Source organism: Triturus cristatus, chromosome 12 (genome assembly GCF_964204655.1).
Source record: "Triturus cristatus chromosome 12, aTriCri1.1, whole genome shotgun sequence".
Lineage (NCBI taxonomy): Eukaryota > Metazoa > Chordata > Amphibia > Caudata > Salamandridae > Triturus > Triturus cristatus.
This window is the reverse complement of record NC_140595.1, coordinates 603,394,669-603,409,759: the sequence shown is the minus strand read 5'-3', so window position 1 is coordinate 603,409,759 and position 15,091 is coordinate 603,394,669.

The window sequence follows — 15,091 nt, the reverse complement described above, 5'->3', positions numbered from 1 at the left end:
TTAGCAGTATTGGTAGTGGTGGTGGTACTGGTGGACCTGGTGGTGGTACTGGTGGTACTACTAGTGGGGGTGGTAGTGGTGGTATAGGTGGTACAGGTGGTACTGGTGGTAGTGGTGGTATAGGTGGTACAGGTGGTACTGGTGGTAGTGGTGCTGGTGGTACTGGTAAACCTGGACCTTGTGGTGGAAGTATACTGGTTGTACTGTTGGTGGTGGTACTTGTGTTCGCAGTACTGGTGGCGGTACTGGTGGTGGTGGTAGTGGAGCTGGTACTGGTGGTACTAGTGGTGGTGGTACTGGTGGTATTGGGAGTGGTACTGGTGGTATGTGTGGTACTGGTGGGACTGATGGTACTGGTAGTATTGGTGGTGAGCCTGGTGGTGGTGGTGGTACTGGTGGACCTGGTGGTGGTACTGGTGGTACTACTAGTGGGGGTGGTAGTGGTGGTATAGGTGGTACAGGTGGTACTGGTGGTGGCGGTACTGGTGGTGGCGGTACTGGTGGTGGCGGTACTGGTGGTGGCGGTGGTACTGGTAGTGGTGGTAGTGGAGCTGGTACTGGTGGTACTAGTGGTGGTGGTACTGGTGGTATTGGGAGTGGTACTGGTGGTATGTGTGGTACTGGTGGGACTGATGGTACTGGTAGTATTGGTGGTGGGCCTGGTGGTGGTGGTACTGGTGGACCTGGTGGTGGTACTGGTGGTACTACTAGTGGGGGCGGTAGTGGTGGTACTGGTGGTGGTGGTACTGGTGGTGGTGGTCCTATTGGTGGTGGTAGTGGCACTGGTGTTAGAGGTGTTACTGGTGGTGGTATTGGTGGTACTGGTGGTGGTGGTACTGGTGGTGGTGGTAGTGGTACTGGTGGTGGCACAGGTGGGCTTGGTGGTACTGGTGGTGGCAGTACTGGTGCTACAGGTGGACCTGGTGGTGGTGGTACTGGTAATAGTGGTGGTGGTGGTGCTAGTTGTGTTGGTACTGGTGGTGGTGGACCTGGTGGTGGTACTGATGGCGGTACAGGTGGACCTGGTGCTGGTACTGGTGGTGGTAATAGTGGTACTAGTACTGGTGGTGGTTGTACTGGCAGTGGTGGTACTGGTGGTAGTGGTGGTACTGGTTGTGGTGGTACTGGTAGTGGTGAAGCTGGTACTGGTGGTGGTGGAAGTGGACTGGTACTGGTTGTACTGGTGGTGGTACTTGTGTTGGTAGGGGTATAGGTTGACCTGGTGGTGGTGGTACTTGTGGTGGTACTAGTGGGGGTGGTGGGAGCAGTGGGACTGGTGGTGGTACTGGTGGTGGTGGTGGTGGTAGTGGTACTGGTGGTGGCCCAGGTAGGCTTGGTGGTACTGGTGGTGGTAGTACTGGTGCTACAGGTGGACCTGGTGGTGGTGCTACAGGTGGACCTGGTGCTGTTACTGGTGGTGGTGTTACTGGTACTGGTGGTGGTGATAGTGGAACTGGTGGTACTAGTACTGGTGGTGGTGGTACTGGTAGTGGTGGAGCTGGTACTGGGGCTACTAGTGCTGGTGGTACTGGTAGTGGTGGTGGTGGAAGTGTACTGGTACTGGTATTGGTAGTATTAGTACTGGTGGTGGTGGTATTGGTGGTGTTAGAGGTGTTACTGGTGGTATTGGTGGTGGTACTGGTAGTATTGGTGGTACTGGTACTGGTGGTGGTGGTGGTGGTGGTAGTGGTGGTGGTACTGGTACTGGTGGGCTTGGTGGTGGTAGTACTGGTGGTGGTGGTACTGGAGCTACAGGTGGACCTGGTGGTGGTGGTGGTACTGGTGGTGCTGGTACTGGTACTAGTGGTACTAGTGGTGGTACTAGTGGTTGTAGTGGTGGTGGTGGTGCTGGTACTGGTGGTACTAGTGGTGGTGGTGGTAGTGGTGGTACTGGTGGTACTATTGGTGGTATTGGTGGTGGTACTGGTGGTGGTGCTGGTATTTATGGTACTGGTACTGGTGGTACTAATGGTACTTGTGCTCCTATTGGTGGTGGTACTGGTGGTGGTGGTAGTGGTGCTGGTGTTGGTGGTAGTGGGGGTGGTACTGGTTGTGGTAGAGCAAGTACTGGTGGAGCTGGTACTGGTGGAAGTGTACTGGTGGTGGTGGTACTGGTGGTACTGATGGTACTGGTGGTGGTACTTGTGTTCGCAGTACTGGTGGTGGTACTGGTGGTACAGGTGGGCCTGGTGGTGGTACTGGTGGTGGTAGTAGCGGTGGTGGTGGTAGCAGTGGTGATACTGGTGGTGGTACTGGTGGTTGCGGTACTGGTGGTGGTGCTACAGGTGGACCTGGTGGTGGTGCTGGTGGTACTGGTACTAGTGGTGGTGGTGGTGCTAGTTGTGTTGGTACTGGTGGTGGTGGACCTGGTGGTGGTACTGATGGCGGTACAGGTGGACCTGGTGCTGGTACTGGTGGTGGTAATAGTGGTACTAGTACTGGTGGTGGTTGTACTGGCAGTTGTGGTACTGGTGGTAGTGGTGGTACTGGTTGTGGTGGTACTGGTAGTGGTGAAGCTGGTACTGGTGGTGGTGGAAGTGGACTGGTACTGGTGGTACTTGTGTTGGTAGGGGTACAGGTTGACCTGGTGGTGGTGGTACTTGTGGTGGTACTAGTGGTGGTGGTGGGAGCAGTGGGACTGGTGGTGGTACTGGTGGTGGTACTGGTGGTAGTGGTACTGGTGGTGGCACAGGTAGGCTTGGTGGTACTGGTGGTGGTAGTACTGGTGCTACAGGTGGACCTGGTGGTGGTGCTACAGGTGGACCTGGTGCTGTTACTGGTACTGGTGGTGGTGATAGTGGTACTGGTGGTACTAGTACTGGTGGTGGTGGTACTGGTAGTGGTGGAGCTGGTACTGGGGCTACTAGTGCTGGTGGTACTGGTAGTGGTGGTGGTGGAAGTGTACTGGTATTGGTAGTACTAGTACTGGTGGTGGTGGTATTGGTGGTGTTACTGGTGGTATTGGTGGTGGTACTGGTAGTATTGGTGGTACTGGTACTGGTGGTGGTGGTAGTGGGTGTGGTACTGGTGGGCGTGGTGGTACTGGTGGTGGTAGTACTGGTGGTGGTGGTACTGGTGGTTGTACTGGAGCTACAGGTGGACCTGGTGGTGGTGGTACTGGTACTAGTGGTGGTATTGGTGGTGGTGCTGGTATTTATGGTACTGGTACTGGTGGTACTAATGGTACTGGTGCTCCTATTGGTGGTGGTACTGGTGGTGGTGGTAGTGGTGCTGGTGTTGGTGGTAGTGGGGGTGGTACTGGTTGTGGTGGAGCAAGTACTGGTGGAGCTGGTACTGGTGGAAGTGTACTGGTGGTGGTGGTACTGGTGGTACTGATGGTACTGGTGGTGGTACTTGGGTTCGCAGTACTGGTGGTGGTACTCGTGGTACTGGTGGGCCTGGTGGTACTGGTAGCGGTGGTGGTGGTAGCAGTGGTGATACTGGTGGTGGTACTGGTGGTTGCGGTACTGGTGGTGGTGCTACAGGTGGACCTGGTGGTGGTACTGGTGGTGGTGGTACTGGAAGTGGAGCTGGTATTGGTGGTACTAGTGGTGGTGGTACTGTTGGTACTAGTGGTGGTGGTACTGTTGGTAGTGGTATTGGAGGTGGTACTGGTTGTCGTGGTGGTGATGGTACTGGTTGTACTGGTGGTGCTACAGGTAGAGCTGGTGGTGGTACTGGTGGTGGTACTGGTGGTGGTCCTATTGGTGGTGGTACTGCTGGTGGTACTGGTGATGGTGGTACAGGTGGGCCTGGTGGTGGTGGACCTGGTGGACCTGGTGGTGGTACTGGTGGTACTACTAGTGGGGGTGGTAGTGGTGGTACTGGTGGTGATGGTACTGGCGGTGGTAGTACTGGTGGTGGTGGTGGTAGTATTGGTGGTGGTATTGGTGGTACTGGTAGTATTGGTGGTGGTACTGGTGGTATTTATGGTACTGATGGTACTGATGGTACTGATGGTGGTAATTGTGTTGGCAGTACTGGTACTGATGGTGGTGGTACTGGTACTGGTAGTGGTACCGGTAGTGCTGGAGCTGGTACTGGTGGTACTAGTGGTGGTCATACTGGTGGTACTGCTAGTGGTGGTGGTGGAAGGGTACTGGCTGTACTGGGACTGGTGGTGGTAGTATTGGTGGTGATACTGGTGGTAGTGGTGGTGATACTGGTGGGGGTGGTGGTGGTACTGATGGTACAGGCGGCACTGGTGGTGGTGCTACAGGTTGACCTGGTGGTGGTACTGGTGGTACTGGTGGTGGTGGTACAGGTGGTCCTGGTGGTGGTGGTACTGGTGGTGGCGGTACTGGTGGTGGCGGTACTGGTGGTGGCGGTACTGGAGCTGGTACTGGTACTGGTGGTACTAGTGGTGGTGGTACTGGTGGTATTGGGAGTGGTACTGGTGGTGGTGGTACTGGTTGTACTGGTGGTACTGGCGTTGGTGGTACAGGTGGTCCTAGTGGTGGTGGTAGTAGTGGTGGTGGTAGTCGTGGTGATACTGGTGGTGTAACAGGTGGTGGTGGTACAGGTGGTACTGGTGGTGGCGGTAGTGGTGGTACAGGTGATTGTGGTAGTGGTGGTGATGGTAGTAGTGGTGATACTGGTACTGGTGGTGGGACTGGTGGTACTGATGGTACTGGTGGTGGTACTTGTGTTAGCAGTATTGGTAGTGGTGGTGGTACTGGTGGACCTGGTGGTGGTACTGGTGGTACTACTAGTGGGGGTGGTAGTGGTGGTATAGGTGGTACAGGTGGTACTGGTGGTAGTGGTGCTGGTGATGGTTCTGGTGCTAGTGGTGGTGGTACTGGTGGTAGTGGTTGTGGCGGTACTGGTAAACCTGGACCTTGTGGTGGAAGTGTACTGGTTGTACTGTTGGTGGTGGTACTTGTGTTCGCAGTACTGGTGGTGGTAATGGTGGCGGTACTGGTGGTGGTGGTAGTGGAGCTGGTACTGGTGGTACTAGTGGTGGTGGTACTGGTGGTATTGGGAGTGGTACTGGTGGTATGTGTGGTACTGGTGGGACTGATGGTACTGGTAGTATTGGTGGTGAGCCTGGTGGTGGTGGTGGTACTGGTGGACCTGGTGGTGGTACTGGTGGTACTACTAGTGGGGGTGGTAGTGGTGGTATAGGTGGTACAGGTGGTACTGGTGGTGGTGGTACTGGTGGTGGCGGTACTGGTGGTGGCGGTACTGGTGGTGGCGGTGGTACTGGTACTGGTAGTAATGGTACTGGTAGTGGTGGTGGTAATGGTACTGGTGGTGGTACTGGTGGTGGTCCTATTGGTGGTGGTACTGCTGGTGGTACTGGTGATGGTGGTACAGGTGGGCCTGGTGGTGGTGGTAGCAGTGGTGATACTGGTGGTGGTACTGGTGGTTGCGGTACTGGTGGTGGTACTGGTGGTGGTGCTACAGGTGGACCTGGTGGTGGTACTGGTGGTGGTGGTACTGGAAGTGGAGCTGGTATTGGTGGTACTAGTGGTGGTGGTACTGTTGGTACTAGTGGTGGTGGTACTGTTGGTAGTGGTATTGGAGGTGGTACTGGTACTATTTGTGATACTGGTACTGGTGGGACTGGTGGTGGGATTGGTGGTGGTACTGCTGGTATTGGTGGTAGTACTGGTGCTATTGTTGGTACTGGTGGTATTAGTGGTGGTGGTGGTAGTACTGGTGGTACTGGAAGTGTACTGGTACTGGTTGTACTGTTACTGGTGGTGGTGGTGGTGTTGGAGGTGGTACTGCTACAGGTGGTGGTACTGGTGGTGGTGGTACTTGTGTTCGCAGTACTGGTGGCAGTGGTGGTGGTACTGGTGGTGATGGCACAGGTGGGCCTGGTGGGGGTACTGGGGTGGTAGTACTGGTGGTGCTGGTGGTAGTGGTAATAGTGGTGGTGGTACTGATGGTACAGGTGGTACTGGTACTGGTGCTACAGGTGGGCCTGGTGGTGGTGCTACAGGTGGACCTGGTGGTGGTACTGGCACTAGTGGTGGTGGTACTGGTACTGTTACTAGTGGTGGTGGTAGTGGTGGTACTGGTGGTGGTGGGACTGGTAGTGGTGGTGGTACTGTTGGTGGTGGTACTGGTGGTGGTGGTACTAGTGCTACAGGTGGATCTAGTGGTGGTGCTACAGGTGGACCTGGTGGTGGTACTGGTACTAGTGGTGTTGGTTATGGTACTGGTGGTCCTACTGGTGGCAGTGGTGACGGTGGTACAGGTGGGCCTGGTGGTGGTGGTACTGGTGGACCTGGTGGTAGTACTGGTGGTACTAATAGTGGGGGTGGTAGTGGTGGTACTGGTAGTGGTGGTACTGGTGGTGGTGGTACTGGTGGATGATGGTCATATTGGTGGTGGTGATGGTAGTGGTACTGGTGGTGGTGGTTGTACTGGTGGTGGTGGTACTGGCACTTGTGGTGGTACTGGTGGTGGTGGTAGAAGTTTACTGGTCCTGGTGGTATTGGTGGTGGTACAGGTGGGCCTGGTGGTGGTACAGGTGAGCCTGGCGGTGGTAGTACTGGTGGTGGTACTGGTGGTAGTGGTACTGGTGGTCGTGATGGTACTGGTTGTACTGGTGGTGCTACAGGTAGAGCTGGTGGTGGTACTGGTGGTGGTAGTACTGGTGCTGGTGGTAATGGTAGTAATGGTACTGGTAGTGGTGGTGGTAATGGTACTGGTGGTGGTACTGGTGGTGGTCCTATTGGTGGTGGTACTGCTGGTGGCAGTGGTGACGGTGGTACAGGTGGGCCTGGTGGTGGTGGTACTGGTGGACCTGGTGGTAGTACTGGTGGTACTAATAGTGGGGGTGGTAGTGGTGGTACTGGTAGTGGTGGTACTGGTAGTGGTGGTACTGGTGGTGGTGGTACTGGTGGATGATGGTCCTATTGGTGGTGGTGATGGTAGTGGTACTGGTGGTGGTGGTTGTACTGGTGGTGGTGGTACTGGCACTTGTGGTGGTACTGGTGGTGGTGGTAGAAGTTTACTGGTCCTGGTGGTATTGGTGGTGGTACAGGTGGGCCTGGTGGTGGTACAGGTGAGCCTGGCGGTGGTAGTACTGGTGGTGGTACTGGTGGTAGTGGTACTGGTGGTCGTGGTGGTGATGGTACTGGTTGTACTGGTGGTGCTACAGGTAGAGCTGGTGGTGGTACTGGTGGTGGTAGTACTGGTGCTGGTGGTAATGGTAGTAATGGTACTGGTAGTGGTGGTGGTAATGGCACTGGTGGTGGTACTGGTGGTGGTCCTATTGGTGGTGGTACTGCTGGTGGTACTGGTGATGGTGGTACAGGTGGGCCTGGTGGTGGTGGTACTGGTGGACCTGGTGGTGGTACTGGTGGTACTACTAGTGGGGGTGGTAGTGTTGGTACTGGTGGTGGTGGTACTGGTGGTGGTGGTCCTATTGGTGGTGGTAGTGGTACTGGTGTTGTTAGAGGTGTTACTGGTGGTGGTAATGGGTGTATTGGTGGTACTGGTGGTGGTGGTACTGGTAGTAGTGGTACTGGTGGTGGTGGACCTGGTGGTGGTACTGATGGCAGTACAGGTGGACCTGGTGCTGGTACTGGTGGTGGTAATAGTGGTACTAGTACTGGTGGTGGTTGTACTGGCAGTGGTGGTACTGGTGGTAGTGGTGGTACTGGTTGTGGTGGTACTGGTAGTGGTGAAGCTGATACTGGTGGTGGTGGAAGTGGACTGGTACTGGTGGTACTTGTGTTGGTAGGGGTACAGGTTGACCTGGTGGTGGTGGTTCTTGTGGTGGTACTAGTGGTGGTGGTGGGAGCAGTGGGACTGGTGGTGGTACTGGTGGTGGTGGTGGTACTGGTACTGGTGGTGGTACTGGTGGTAGTGGTACTGGTGGTGGCACAGGTAGGCTTGGTGGTACTGGTGGTGGTAGTACTGGTGCTACAGGTGGACCTGGTGGTGGTGCTACAGGTGGACCTGGTGCTGTTACTGGTACTGGTGGTGGTGATAGTGGTACTGGTGGTACTAGTACTGGTGGTGGTGGTACTGGTAGTGGTGGAGCTGGTACTGGGGCTACTAGTGCTGGTGGTACTGGTAGTGGTGGTGGTGGAAGTGTACTGGTATTGGTAGTACTAGTACTGGTGGTGGTGGTATTGGTGGTGTTAGAGGTGTTACTGGTGGTACTGGTGGTGGTGGTACTGGAAGTGGAGCTGGTATTGGTGGTACTAGTGGTGGTGGTACTGTTGGTACTAGTGGTGGTGGTACTGTTTTTAGTGGTATTGGAGGTGGTACTGGTACTATTTGTGATACTGGTACTGGTGGGACTGGTGGTGGGATTGGTGGTGGTACTGCTGGTATTGGTGGTAGTACTGGTGCTATTGTTGGTACTGGTGGTATTTGTGGTAGTGGTGGTGGTGGTGGTAGTAGTACTGGTGGTACTGGAAGTGTACTGGTACTGGTTGTACTATTACTGGTGGTGGTGGTGGTATTGGTGTTGGAGGTGGTACTGCTACAGGTGGTGGTACTGGTGGTACTGGTGGTGGTGGTACTTGTGTTCGCAGTACTGGTGGCAGTGGTGGTGGTACTGGTGGTGGTGGTAGTGGTACTGGTGGTGATGGCACAGGTGGGCCTGGTGGGGGTACTGGGGTGGTAGCACTGGTGGTGCTGGTGGTAGTGGTAATAGTGGTGGTGGTGGTGGTACTGATGGTACAGGTGGTACTGGTACTGGTGCTACAGGTGGGCCTGGTGGTGGTGCTACAGGTGGACCTGGTGGTGGTGCTGGTGGTACTGGCACTAGTGGTGGTGGTACTGGTACTGTTACTAGTGGTGGTGGTAGTGGTGGTACTGGTGGTGGTGGGACTGGTAGTGGTGGTGGTACTGTTGGTGGTGGTGGTACTGTTGGTGGTGGTACTGGTGGTGGTGGTGGTACTAGTGCTACAGGTGGATCTAGTGGTGGTGCTACAGGTGGACCTGGTGGTGGTACTGGTACTAGTGGTGGTACTGGTGGTGGTACTGATGGTAGTGGTATTGGTAATGGTACTGGTGGCAGTGGTGACGGTGGTACAGGTAGGCCTGGTGGTGGTGGTACTGGTGGACCTGGTGGTAGTACTGGTGGTACTAATAGTGGTGGTACTGGTAGTGGTGGTACTGGTGGTGGTGGTACTGGTGGATGGTGGTCCTATTGGTGGTGGTGATGGCAGTGTTACTGGTGGTGGTGCTACATGTTGACCTGGTGATGGTGCTGGTGGTGGTACTGCTACTAGTGGTGGTGGTACTGGTACTAGTGGTGGTGGTACTGGTGGTGGTGATACTGGTGGTGGTACATGTGATCGCGGTATTGCTACTGGTGGTAGTGGTACTGGTGGTGGTACTGGAGGTGGTGGTACAGGTGGGACTGGTGGTGGTGTTACTTGTGGTGGTGGTACTCATGGTGGTAGTACTCGTGGTGGTACTAGTGGTAGTGATACTGGTGGTGGTGATAGTGGTACAGGTGGTACTGGTGGTGGTGATAGTGGTACAGGTGGTACTGGTGGTGGTGATAGTGGTACAGGTGGTACTGGTGGTGGTGATACTGGTAGTGGTACACGTGTACTGGTATTGGTAGTACTGGTACTGGTGGTGGTACTGTTGGTGGTGGTAGTGGTGATACTGGTGGTGGTGGTACTGTTGGTGGTAGTGGTACTGGTGGTGGTGCTACAGGTGGACCTGGTGGTGGTACTGGTACTAGTGGTGGTACTGGTACTAGTGGTGGTACTAGTGGTAGTGGTGTTGGTAATGGTACTGGTGGTGGTGGTCCTACTGGTGGTAGTGGTGACGGTGGTACAGGTGGGCCTGGTGGAGGTGGTACTGGTGGACCTGGTGGTAGTACTGATGGTACATCTAGTGTGGGTGTTAGTGGTGGTACTGGTGATGGTGGTCCTATTGGTGGTGGTAATGGTAGTGTTACTAGTGGTACAGGTGGACCTGGTGGTGGTACTCGTGGTGGTACTGGTGATATAGGTACTGGTGGTGGTGGTGGTAGTGGTGGTGGTGGTACTGATGGTACAGGTGGTACTGGTGCTACAGGTGGACCTGGTGGTGGTGCTACATGTTGACCTGGTGGTGGTGCTGGTGGTGTTGCTGCTACTAGTGGTGGTGGTACTGGTACTAGTGGTGGTGGTACTGGTGGTGGTGGTGGTACTGGTAGTGGTGGTGGTGGTACTGGTGTTGGAGGTGTTACTGGTGGTATTGGTGGTGGTACTGGTGGTATTGGTGGTGGTACTGGTGGCACTGATACTGGTAGTGGTACATGTGATCGCGGTATTGCTACTGGTGGTAGCGGTACTGGTGGTGGTACTGGAGGTGGTGGGCCTGGTGGTAGTGGTGGTGGAACAGGTAGTGGTGGTACAGGTGGAACTGGTGGTGGTGGTGGTACTAGTGGTGGTGGTACAGGTGGGCCTGGTGGTGCTGGGTCTGGTGGTGGTGATACGGGTGGTGGTGATAGTGATACTAGTACTGATGGTACTAGTACTGGTGGTGGTGGTACTTGTGAAACTGGTGGTAGTGGTGGTACTCGCGGTAGTGGTGCTGGTAGTGGTGGTACTGGTATTGGTGGTAGTGGTGGTACCGGTAGAGCTGGTACTGGTGGAACTAGCGGTGGTGGTACTGGTGGTACTGATGGTGGTGGAAGTGTACTGGTGGTGGTGGTTTTGGTGGTACTGGTGTTGGTAGAGGTGGTATTAGCGGGGGTACTGGTGGTATTGGTGGTGGTGGTACTGGTAGTGGTTATGGTGGAGCTGCTACTGGTGGTACTAGTGGTGGTATTGGAGGTGGTACTGGTGGTATTTATTTTACTGGTGGTTGTGGTACTGGTAGTATTGGTGGTGGTACTGGTGGTATTTGTGGTACTGATGGTACTGGTGGTGGTACTTGTGTTGGCAGTACTGGTACTGGCGGTGGTGGTACTGGTGGTAGTGGTACCGGTAGTGGTGGAGCTGGTACTGATGGTCGTACTGGTGATCCTGGTAGTGGTGGTGGTGGAAGTGTACTGGTTGTACTGGGACTGGTGGTATTGGTGGTGATACTGGTGGTATTGGTGGTGGTACTGGTTGTACTGGTGGTGGTTCTTGTGTTCGTGGTAGTGGTGGTGTTACTGGTGGTGGTACAAGTGGGCCTGGTGGTGGTGGTGGTGGTGGTGGTAGTAGTGGTGATACTAGTGCTGTAACAGGTGGTGGTGGTACAGGTGGTACTGATGGTGGTGGTAGTGGTGGTACAGGTGGTACTGGTGATTGTTGTAGTGGTGGTGGTGGTGGTAGTAGTGGTGATACTGGTACTGGTGGTGGTGGGACTGGTGGTACTGGTGGTGGTGGTGGTGGTGGGACTGTTGTACTGGTACTGGTGGTACTGATGGTGGGACTTGTGTTCGCAGTATTGGTAGTGGTGGTGGTACTGGTGGTGGTGGACCTGGTGGTGGTGGTGGACCTGGTGGTGGAACTAGTGGTGGTACTGGTGGTGGTAGAACTGGTGGACCTGGTGGTGGTGCTACAGGTTGACCTTGTATTGGAGGTAGTACTGGTGGTATTTGTGGTACTGGTGGTAGTACTGGTGCTATTGGTGGTGGTACTGGTGGCATTGGTGGTGGTACTGGTGGCATTGGTGGTAGTGGAGGTTCTGGTGGTGGTGCTGGTACTGGTGGAACTAGTGGTGGTAGAACTGGTAGTGGTGGTGGGGGACTGGTGGCGGTACTGGTGGTTGTGTGATACTAGTGGTTTTGGTGATACTGGTGGTGGTAATAGTGGTACTGGTGGTACTAGTACTGGTGGTGGTGGTTGTACTGGTGGTGGTGGTACTGGCACTACATTTCCCAGCATACTGTTGGAAAGCATACTCACCTGTGAGCAGCTGGGAAGGAAGTGAAATTATCGCATTTAAAAGGTGTGCCTGGAACTTCCCTGTGAACATTTCAGTCGATACCCATGATGAAGGAGTAAGGACTCCGAAACGCGTTGGTTTAAGAATAATATCGGAGCAGAAATGCCGGTTCCTTTTAATAAAGTTTGTGCTGAACTGACCGCTGTGGGAGTGCGTCCTTAAAGCTTGGACATTCTTTGAACAAGGTAACGCACGGCAAGTCCAGCCGTGGAGGATCGCACCGCCCGAGAAATATAAGGGGCCAGAGGGAATTGAATTATGCATATCCTGAGATGGCACAGCAGCCTTTTGAAATTCAGCGCACATTTGCTGCCCTGAGGCCCACTGGAGGGCTGTGAAAATACAAAAAGAATCTGAGATTAAACAGGACCCACTGGAGGGGATAAATGTATTCCAGGCACTACATTTCCCAGCATACTGTTGGAAAGCATACTCACCTGTGAGCAGCTCGGAAGGAAGTGAAATTATCGCATTTAAAAGATGTGCCTGGAACTTCCCTGTGAACATTTCAGTCAATACCCATGATGAAGGAGTAAGGACTCCGCAACGCGTTGGTTTAAGAATAATATTGGAGCAGAAATGCCGGTTCCTTTTAATAAAGTTCGTGCTGAACTGACTGCTGTGGGAGTGCGTCCTTAAAGCTTGGACATTCTTTGAACAAGGTAACTCAGGGCAAGTCCAGCCGTGAAGGATCGCACCGCCCGAGAAAAGACAAGGGGCCAGAGGGAATTGAATTATGCTAATACTGAGATGGCACAGCAGCCTTTTGAAATTCATCGCGCATATGCTGCCCTGAGTCCCACTGGAGGGCTGTGAAAATACGAAAAGAATCGTAGATTAAACAGGACCCACTGGAGGGGATAAATGTATTCCATGCACTACATTTCCCAGCATACTGTTGGAAAGCATACTCACCTGTGAGCAGCTGGGAAGGAAGTGAAATTACCGCATTTAAAGGTGTGCCTGGAACTTCCCTGTGAACATTTCAGTTGATACCCATGATGAAGGAGTAACGACTCCGAAACGCGTTGGTTTAAGAATAATATCGGAGCAGAAATGCCGGTTCCTTTTAATAAAGTTTGTGCTGAACTGACTGCTGTGGGAGTGCGTCCTTAAAGCTTGGACGTTCTTTGAGATATATATATATATATATTGAGATGTCATCAGTGATGTCACTGACCATGTCATGAATGATGTAATATGTGACATCATCAGTAGTGGATTGCGGGTGCGCGAGATATAGTTAGTACAACTAACTATATCAGAGGAATTTCAATGGTTTTGTACAAGTGAAATGTCCAGCTAACTAGAACACCCCTAAAACCTATGGTTTTCTCAGTGAATTTCTAAGGTTTTTTTAAATTCTAATTCCTAACTATATCAGGCCTGAAACCTATGGTTTTTTCAGTGAATATATATAAAACTTATTTTCATTTTTAACAAAGGTTACATAGTGAATAGTTAAATACCATTGCCATGAATGCAGTTCTTTGGTTGCCAACAGGTAAAAGAACCGAAAAAAGAATCGAGAATAGTGTGCTCCGCTTTCATGAAATATTTTTTTTAATAAAGGTTATATGAATATTTAAATACCAATGTCATTAATGCAGTATTTTGGCTGCTAACTGAACGGATTGTGAAACGAATTATTGACAGTATGCTCCACCTTCATCAAAAGCTAACACATTTTATAAAAAGTATTTCTACATTGCTTTGATTAGGACAGACATCCAAAAATGCTAAATTCTGCCGCATTCAAGACCCGCTTACAGTCCGCAGGGATACGTTGACTTCGGTGCTGTCGGGATGGTATATCTGTGTCCAAGAACATTTTAAACGACGGCTTTCCTTGGTGCTTTAAAACCTCAGCCCGTTTAGAAGACTGAAGAATAAAGGCAGACCCGGGGTCCAAATATCAGAAAATACTGTGACCTGCGTGAAAAGGGTACACGCTGTTTCATAACGTTCGTTTCGTTGTTGTATACGCCGACATTTTTATAAACTTGGCTTTGAGCAATTGATAATAATGTGTATGTTGCCTCTGATTGGCTGATAGTTTGATCCAATTAGAATTATTTTTCAAGCTCAGTGTCTGACAGGATGCGAGCTGTGAGCCCACCGAGTGCCACTGTGGACTCTTGGGGTACATACGCCTGCTTGCACGGACACACGGCTTTGAATCTGAATATATTTACGTGCAGAGAATATAAATGCCAACAACAATATGAACCTAACATATATGAGATTTGGAGTGCAAACGGAAAAAGTTTACTGCCAATATACAGTAGGAAACAGCTCGACTATTCATTTGCTGTTAATGGTTAAATAAACCGTGTTTTCAATTTCTCCAACTGGCATTCCTTTTTCAGCTGAAATGTGTGGCCACATCCCACCAGCAACGATGCTCTCGTTGTGACGTCATATGTCACTTCCTCCGGGGGTCGGGGGCGAGACTCGTACGTCCCGGTGGTTTACCGCGCAAACACTACATTTAAGCCCAAGATCGGCAACTCAGGCTGCTCGAGCCGAGGACCGAAACCTAAATAGGTTTGAATGCTGGGTGACAGCTCAAATTGAAGTAAGTGTTTGTACCTGGCGCTGGCTCTCAGTGCCTCTTTTTTCTAAAATACGGGGCCTTTTAACAAATAATGGTCACGTAATTAGTGACTCTCTGCGCTTTCTCTTTCTTTCTAAAATGTGGGGCCTTTTAACCACTACTGGTCACCTAAGCAGATGCTCCGTGTGAAATTCGCCAACTAAGTAGATACACCATTGTCATTTTCCTTTAACACCACCCCCAGGACAACCCTCATTGTTATTCCGGTCCTGTGTGAAAAGGTCAACTTCCCGAATTGGGTAAAGTATGATTATAAATTATAGTGTGCGTGAGATGTATGAGTGCCTGTGTGTCAATATCCACAGTTTTCTCCTTTTACTAGTAGATACAATTTAGAAGATTATACGCTATATGGTGCAATTGAGATTTTTCACATGGTGCACGCTGTTTTTAAGAAGTCAGACGTTCACGCTGATAGCGCTAGGATGCGATTAATTTTGCCACTTTCACATTATGCCGGTCACATACAAACCAATATGTTACAGATATATTATTCTGAGTGGCACAATGAGGGGGAAATCCTCTATACAGAAGAATGCACATAATTGCAGGCATGCTCACCTTTGCGGATTCCACTACACCCCACTGGGGCAGTATGCACGGCAGCAACTCTGCCTGTGATGT